The sequence below is a fragment of the Oncorhynchus keta genome, chromosome 1 (assembly GCF_023373465.1).
Source record: "Oncorhynchus keta strain PuntledgeMale-10-30-2019 chromosome 1, Oket_V2, whole genome shotgun sequence".
NCBI lineage: Eukaryota > Metazoa > Chordata > Actinopteri > Salmoniformes > Salmonidae > Oncorhynchus > Oncorhynchus keta.
This window is the reverse complement of record NC_068421.1, coordinates 57,422,292-57,430,205: the sequence shown is the minus strand read 5'-3', so window position 1 is coordinate 57,430,205 and position 7,914 is coordinate 57,422,292.

Genomic DNA, 7,914 nt, shown 5'->3' with positions numbered 1-7,914 from the left:
TTATTTTTTCTATTTTTTTTTTATAATAGTGAAGACATCAGAACTATGAAATAACACATATGGAATCATGTGGTAATCAAAAAAGTCTTAAAACAAATCAAAATATATTTTATATTTGAGATTCTTCAAAGTAGCTACCCCATTGCTTTGATGACAGCTTTGCAGACTTTTGGCATTCTCTCAACCAGCTTCACGACATGATGAGGTAGTGCCCTGGAATGCATTTCAATTAACACGTGTGCCTTGTTAAAAATGAATTTGTGGAATTTCTTTCCTTCTTAATGCAATTGAGCCAATCACTTGTGTTGTGACAAGGTAGGGGGGTATATAGAAGATAGCCCTATTTGGTAAAAGACCAAGTCCATATTATGGCAAGAACAGCTCAAATAAGCAAAGAGAAACGACAGGCCATCATTACTTTAAGACATGAAGGTCAGTCAATGCAGAACAGTTCTATTACTTTCTTCAAGGGTAGAAACCATCAAGCACTATGATGAAATTGGCTCTCAGTGCAAAAAATTGTAAAATAAATAAAAACCCTTGAGTGAGTAGGTGTGTCCAAACTTTTGACTAGTACTGTAATTCTGTCAAATCCTTTTCCATATTGGCATAATGACAGACAAAGACCTGTGATTGACATCACAGACTTTTCACAGAATAATTGGACATGTTTTAATGTATATAAAATACAATTAACAGTTTTCCATTTGTTCACAATAGTTGTTTTGTTTAAGTCACACTTGAAATAAAAATGCTAAGTGTAAGTGGCAAGTCTGATTGTGATTGTTGCTGGTTGCGGTTTACTAAACAAACAGTAGGGAGACTGCATTCGTATCTCAACAAGTTACAAGTCTGATTGTGATTGTTGCTAGTTGCGGTATACTAAACAAACAGTAGGCAGACTGCATTCGTATCTCAACAAGTTACAGCAGAGAACGTTTTAGAAAATTGGAGTGATTATCTTAGAACCTACAATTCTATTGTGCATAAGGAAATGTTTTATACTTTTTGGGGGGGAATTTTTGGTTCATTGAAAGAAGCAGACTCACATGTAGGCGTTATGCCCAGTGCCAATATGTAGACATCATTTATGTACAGTGCATTCGGAAAGTATTCAGACCCCTTGACTTTTTCTACATTTTGTTACGTTACAGCCCTATTCTAAAATGGATTAAATAGTTTTTTTCCCTCATAAATGTTTTGGGGGTGGAAAATGTATTAAAAAATAAATAAAAATTAAATATCACATTTAAATAATTATTCAGACCCTTTACTCGGTACTTTGTTGAAGCACCTTTGGCAGCAATTACAGCCTCGACTCTTCTTGGGAATGACACTACAGACTTGGTACACCTGTATTTGGAGAGTTTCTCCCATTCTTCTCTGCAGATCCTCTCAAGCGATGTCAGGTTGGATGGGGAGCGTCTCTGCACAGCTAATTTCAGGTCTCTCCAGAGGTGTTTGATCGGGTTCAAGTCCGTGCTCTGGCTGGGCCACTCAAGGACTTTCAGAGAATTGTTCCCAAGCTACTGCTGCATTGTTTAGGCTGTGTGCTTAGGGTCATTGTCCTGTTGGAAGGTGAACCATCTGAGAGTCCTTTAGGTGGGGGCTCCCGAGTGGCACAGCAGTCTAAGGCACTGCATCTCAGTGCTTGAGGCATCACTACAGACACCCTGGTTTGAATCCAGGCTGTATCACAATTGACCGTGATTGGGGTCCCATAGGGCAGCGCACAATTGGCAAAGCGTTGTCTGGGTTTGGCCGGTGTAGGCCGTCATTGTAAATAAGAATCTGTTCTTAACTGACTTGCCTAGTTAAATAAAGGTTAAATAAATCAAAAATAAAGTTAGCTTTAGGCAAATTCCAAGCGGGCTACCATGTGCCTTTTACTGAGGAGTGGCTTCTGTCTGACCACTCTACCATGAAGGCCTGATTGGTGGAGTGCTGCAAAGATGGTTGTCCTTCTGGAAGGTTCTCCCATCTCCACAGAAGAACTCTGGAGCTATGTTAGAGTGCCAATCGAGTTCTTGGTCACCTCCCTGACCAAAGCCCTTCTCCCCCGATTGCTCAGTTTGGCCTAAGAAGAATCTTGGTGGTTCCAAACTTCTTCCATTTAAGAATGAGGACTTGGGGACTTTAAATGATGAAAAAAAGTCTAAAAAACTGGTTTTGCTTTGTCCTTATGGGTATTGTGTGCAGATTGATGAGGAAAAACATTTATTTAATACATTTTAGAATAAGTATGTAATGTAACAAAATGTGTAAAAAGTGAAGGGGTCGGAATACATTCCAAATGCACTGTATTACATGGTTCCTCAAGAGATAGGCCTGTAACTCATGCGTGAGGTCGTTTTGTGCTCAGGAAATAATCCAAATATTAAACTTCTGACAAAAATCCAGCAGGAACAGATACAGTGAATTCATTCAGTATTATTATTAGACCTTCATTTCAAACAAGGAATACAGACTGAGACCGAGGTCTCTTTTACAACTGGGCCCAGCGTGTACATGTTTACACATACAGTTTAGCTACAATGATTAAGAAACTACACAAGACAAACAAAACGATCACAGATAACACACACAAATACAGCAACAGATTACATTTACACACAGGTTATTCCCCTAACAGCACAAGAACTTGCATTACCCGAAACAGTTACAATCAATACAAAAATAAAAATGCTCCAATAAATGTTTAAAATGGGCAAGGGGGACAAGTCTCATGTTTAACTTTAGTCTGCAGGCTATTCCATAGGCAAGGAGCGTAACAGGAAAAGGCAGCCATACCAAACTCTGTGGAAATCGCATGGGCCTCAAGTGTAATCCATGTTTGAGACCTGTTTTTTAAGAATTCTAATTCTAATATTGATGAGTGATGATAAATAAGAAGGTAGCTTATTCAGTAGTGCATTATAGACAAACAAGAGAGCATGTTGTTCTCGTATCACGGACAACGAAGTCCAACCCACATTTTGATATAAAACACAGTGGTGAGTTCTATAGCTAGCACCCGTAATAAACCGACATGCGCAATCATTTTAAGTGTTGCTGCCGTAGCATGCATGTAAATAATATCCCCATAATCTATAACAGACATAAAAGTAACTAGCACAATTTGTCTTCTATTTGTAGAGGACAAACATGTCCTGTTTCTATAGAGGAAGCCTAGCTTAATTTTTTGCCGTTTACAAAGTTCGTCAATAGACAGTTTATCATCCAACCATATCCCTAAGTATTTATATGCAGAGACCTGATTAATTTGAGAACCATCTAAACTCGTAAATGCTTCGCCTTTTCCACATTTCGTTGCGTTACAGCCTTATTCTAAAAGGTATTAAATAGTTGTTTTTCCTTATCAATCTACACACAATACCCCATAACGACGAAGCAAAAACAGGTTTTTAGAAATGTAGGTTCCAGTCCTTAACCCTAAATCAACCCCAACTCTACGTCTCTACCCCAACATGAAATCACAGTGCCTGGGACATTGTCTGCATATGTGAGATTTGAGCGAGCCTGCTGCTCCTTGCTGCAGCTGGATAATGTATATTGTGGGGCAGCGCTACAGAAGAGTGTTAGGTGAACTATGGCGCTGGGAGAGAACAGCGTCCAAATCCCTCTGATTTATTATAGGGATTAACGTGTCTCTGATGAACCCTGAATCCTCATTGTCATCCAATCCTCTGCAGGTGTAACCAATTACCAGCCTTTATTACAGACACACTGCCCTTAATCACTGGCTGTATCAGAGCACTCACTGATATTGTTAGAAATGAGTGTGTGTATACGGTTTGTGGTTGTGTGTGTGTGTTATACACTGTCTAAGCCTTTCACATGTGTTGTTGTGAGTCAGGAGAAGAACATGCCAATTGTCTGGAAGTTGAAATGAATCTACTGTTTTAGTCAATCATTTGTGGTCTAAATCATCTGAGTACATAGAGATGCCAGGGTGGCCTTAGCAAAATAGTTATGCACCACTTGCAAGCATTTAATATGGAACATACATAGATGTACTATACTGTAGGCTATTTATTCAGTAGGAACTGCAGAAATAGCATAATTAGACAAATACATGTGTTAGCATTTGTTTCAGAGGTATTATTCGAAAAGTATAATGTTTTAAAAATATGATTCATGTCATTGACACAATTCTGATTACATTTGGAGGCGTTGGTATTACTAACAGGATGAGCAGTCTCTGTTGATCCTTTCTTGACACTGTACAATCTTCAAACCAAGAGCACCCTCCTGTGGTGAGATATCAACACTTACACGGACAGAGACGGACTGAGCTTTCAGGCTTGTCTACTCATAGGTTGTGCTGAGCGATTAGTACTTTTTGCTGTTGCTTCTGTTTTTGTTCGATGATTAAAAATGAATGACGGTTTTCGATTTCGATTATTATTACATATATTTTTTTTAAACATTTTTTTGCACTTATGTGGGTTGGATGCTGTAACAGCACTGAATAAAACAATGAAAGGTCCCATGATGGTAGTGACTGCCCATTACTGCATAATTTACTCACATTACTTTAATAAAATAATTGTTTTATTTGATGACTATATGTTTATTCTTGATAACGTTTAAAGTTTACCAGTAAACTAACAGAATTTTGGTAACTTTCAAGTTTTTAATTTTATCACATTACATCTAGTGGCCTTTTTGGGTACTTCCGATTATCACGGGCGTCTGTAATTGTCTCTGGCCCCTTGTGTGGGTTTATCATAAAATGTCAAATCCACTGATTAACTCAACTTTCTCTTCCAGTCTCACTTCAGAATTAGATGTTCATCCATGTTCCTCAAACTTCAAATGTATTGCAAATGTCACATTTTGAAGTGTTTAAGGTTAAGTTTATCCATTAACCCTACATTTTTAAGGTCAATGTTAAGTTTTGGCATTAACTCTGAAAGGTTAAGGTTAGGTTTAAGGTTTGGGATAGGCTTAAAACAAAATCACTGGATTCAAATTTGCAACCTTTGGAATCAGACAATACCCTAACAAAACCGAAACCTACTTGAAGGTAACAGCCCCTACTGTTGCCCGGAATGGTCGGTTTCCACGTCATCCTCAGACATAGATGGACGTCGAATATGGACTTGTATCACAGGTGACCTGGCTGGATTAACTCGTCATATAGCATTTCATTTTTTAGCTAGTAACAAGTAAATGTTTATATTTAGAAATCAGCTATGAGAAACATAGCCAATTAATATTACAGATTTGGATTTCACCCCTCTGAAAAGCGAATGGTTTTGACCGTTCGGAATTTCAAGGAGCGCTGCTCTCTTCTCCCGCCTCGACCAGTAGGACTCGCAAAAACGATTGCGGTCCCTATGGAATTATATCTTTACCCCTTTCATGTAATATGACCAAATGCAATGACTGTTTAAAGCAGAACTACTAACAATTGTTTTTTTTATGGTGAATTTGGCAATCGAAAAAGCCCCAATCAGCAGTTAGACGTGCAATCAGCAAGACGTGAGGTTGTGTCCACACTCCTGTAGCCTACATAAAACACATTTCTTTTGAATTTAGTAACAATGACCCAGAACATGATATTGTTAAGCATATGATGTAATATTGCGAAATCCATTTGACAAACATCTGAATGCTGAAGATACCGCTCAGATATAGCCTATGAATATTAGAACAGGGGTAGGGTAGGCCTACCTTTCGTTGGCAGGAGCAGTTGCTTCTCCTGCACTGTGCGCACACGTATGTGACTTGTAGATCAATGTCATATGCAGTTACATGCATACAAGTTTGATAAGCAATACAGTAAAAAAAAGGTGATTTTCCTGTGTTTATACACACTACATGACCAAATGTGTGTGGACACCTGTTCCTCGAACATCTTATTCCAAAATCATGAGCATTAATATGGAGTTGGTCCCCCTTTGCTGCTATAACAGCCTCCACTCTTCTGGGAAGGCTTTCCACTAGATGTTGGTACATTGCTGCAGGGACTTGCTTCAATTCAGCCACAAGAGCATTATTGAGGTCAGGCACTGATATTGGGCGATTAGGCCTGGCTCGCAGTGGAGTTCCAATTCATCCCAAAGGTGTGGACCTCGCTTTGTGCAATAGGGCATTGTCATGCTGAAACAGGAAAGGGCCTTTTCCCCAAACTGTTGCCACAAAGTTGGAAGCACAGAATCGTCTAGAATGTAATTGTATGCTGTAGCGATAAGATTTCCCTTCACTGGAAGAGGCCTAGCCCGAACCATGTAAAACAGCCCAAGACCATTATTCTTTCTCCACCGAAATGTATAGTAGGCACTATGCATTGTGGCAGGTAGCATTCTCCTGGCATCAGCCAAATCCAGATTCGTCAGTTGGACTGCCAGATGGTCAAGCTTGATTCATCACTCCAGAGAACGTGTTTCCATTGTTCCTGAGTCCAATTGCGGCGAGCTTTACACCACTCCAGCCGACACATGTTGATCTTAGGCTTGGCCATGGAAACCCATTTCATAAAGCTCCCAACAATGTTATTTCGCTGACGTTGCTTACAGGGGAAGTTTGGAACTTGGTAGTGAGTGTTGCAACCGAGGACAGATGATTTTTACGTGCTATGCGCTTCAGCGGCCCCGTTCTGTGAGCTTGTGTGGCCTCCCACTTTGCGGCTGAGTCGTTGTTGCTAGACGTATCCACTTCACAATAACAGCACTTACAGTTGACCAGGTCAGCTCTAGCAGGGCAGATATTTGAAGAACTGACTTGTTGGAAAGGTGGCATCCCATGGACGGTGCCACATTGAAAGTCACTGAGCTCTCCAGTAAGGCCATTTTACTGCCAATGTTTGTCTATGGATATTGCATGGCTGTGTGCTCGATTTTATACACCTGTCAGCAATGAGTGTGGCTAAAATAGCCGAATCCACTAATTTGAAGGGGCATCCACATACTTTTGTATATACTGTATATTTCCACACTATGAGGTTGGAATAACACTGTAAAATTATGATAATGCCCTTTTAGTGCATGTGCTGTTTGAAAAGACTGCCTGAAATATCAGCCTGTTTTGGTGGGAGGGAGTTTTGGCCTTCCAAGGTAAGTTAGTAAATAGACCAATAAGACCAATAAGAAAGAGTGGAGTGGTTGAAAAACGAGTTTTAATGACTCCAAAATAAGTGTATGTAAACTTTCAACTTCAACTGTATATAAAGCCTTACCGCTTGCTCTGTAATTACGAGTAGTATTTCGATTTCAATGACAGTACTTTCACATAAATGTATGAATGTTCAAAGATATAAACATATAAAAAAAATTGATTTGGCTAATTTCAAATTATATATATATATATATATACAGATTAAACATTATGGGGTCTTAAAGTTTGAGTAAATTCTGTCCACAAAAGTACCCACATTTGTATTATATGTAAATAGTTTAATTAATGCCATAATGTAGCCATTTTGTTAGATACTTCTCCATATTAGCTGAAATATTATTTTTTTAAAGCCATTTTAGCTGTCACACTAGCTGTTCAGTCCAAAACAGATTCACAAATCATGGGAATTTGTTGCGCTATGCACACGGTCTCCCTCCAAAGCATGAGTTGCTAGGCAACCTCCATGCACCTTTCTGGGCAGGCCTGGTCCCTCTGTGGCTAAAGCCAGTGTGAAAAAGGGTGCTAATAAACATTTGTGCTATAAAATGAGAAATACTGCACTGACCGACCCACAAAACATATTTGCTAGATTCATGATAGTGTCAGAAAAGCAAGGAAAGTGAAATCCAAAACGTGATGTAGTTCTATTGGAATTTTCAGCTGTTGGCAAGTAATAAATCTGCTAGCTTCTGATATGACTGCAACTAGAAATAAGACCTGGTTAAGCCCAAAATGTAAAATGTTCCAACTTCAATTAATGATTAGTCAATTATGGTATAAGATACAAATGGG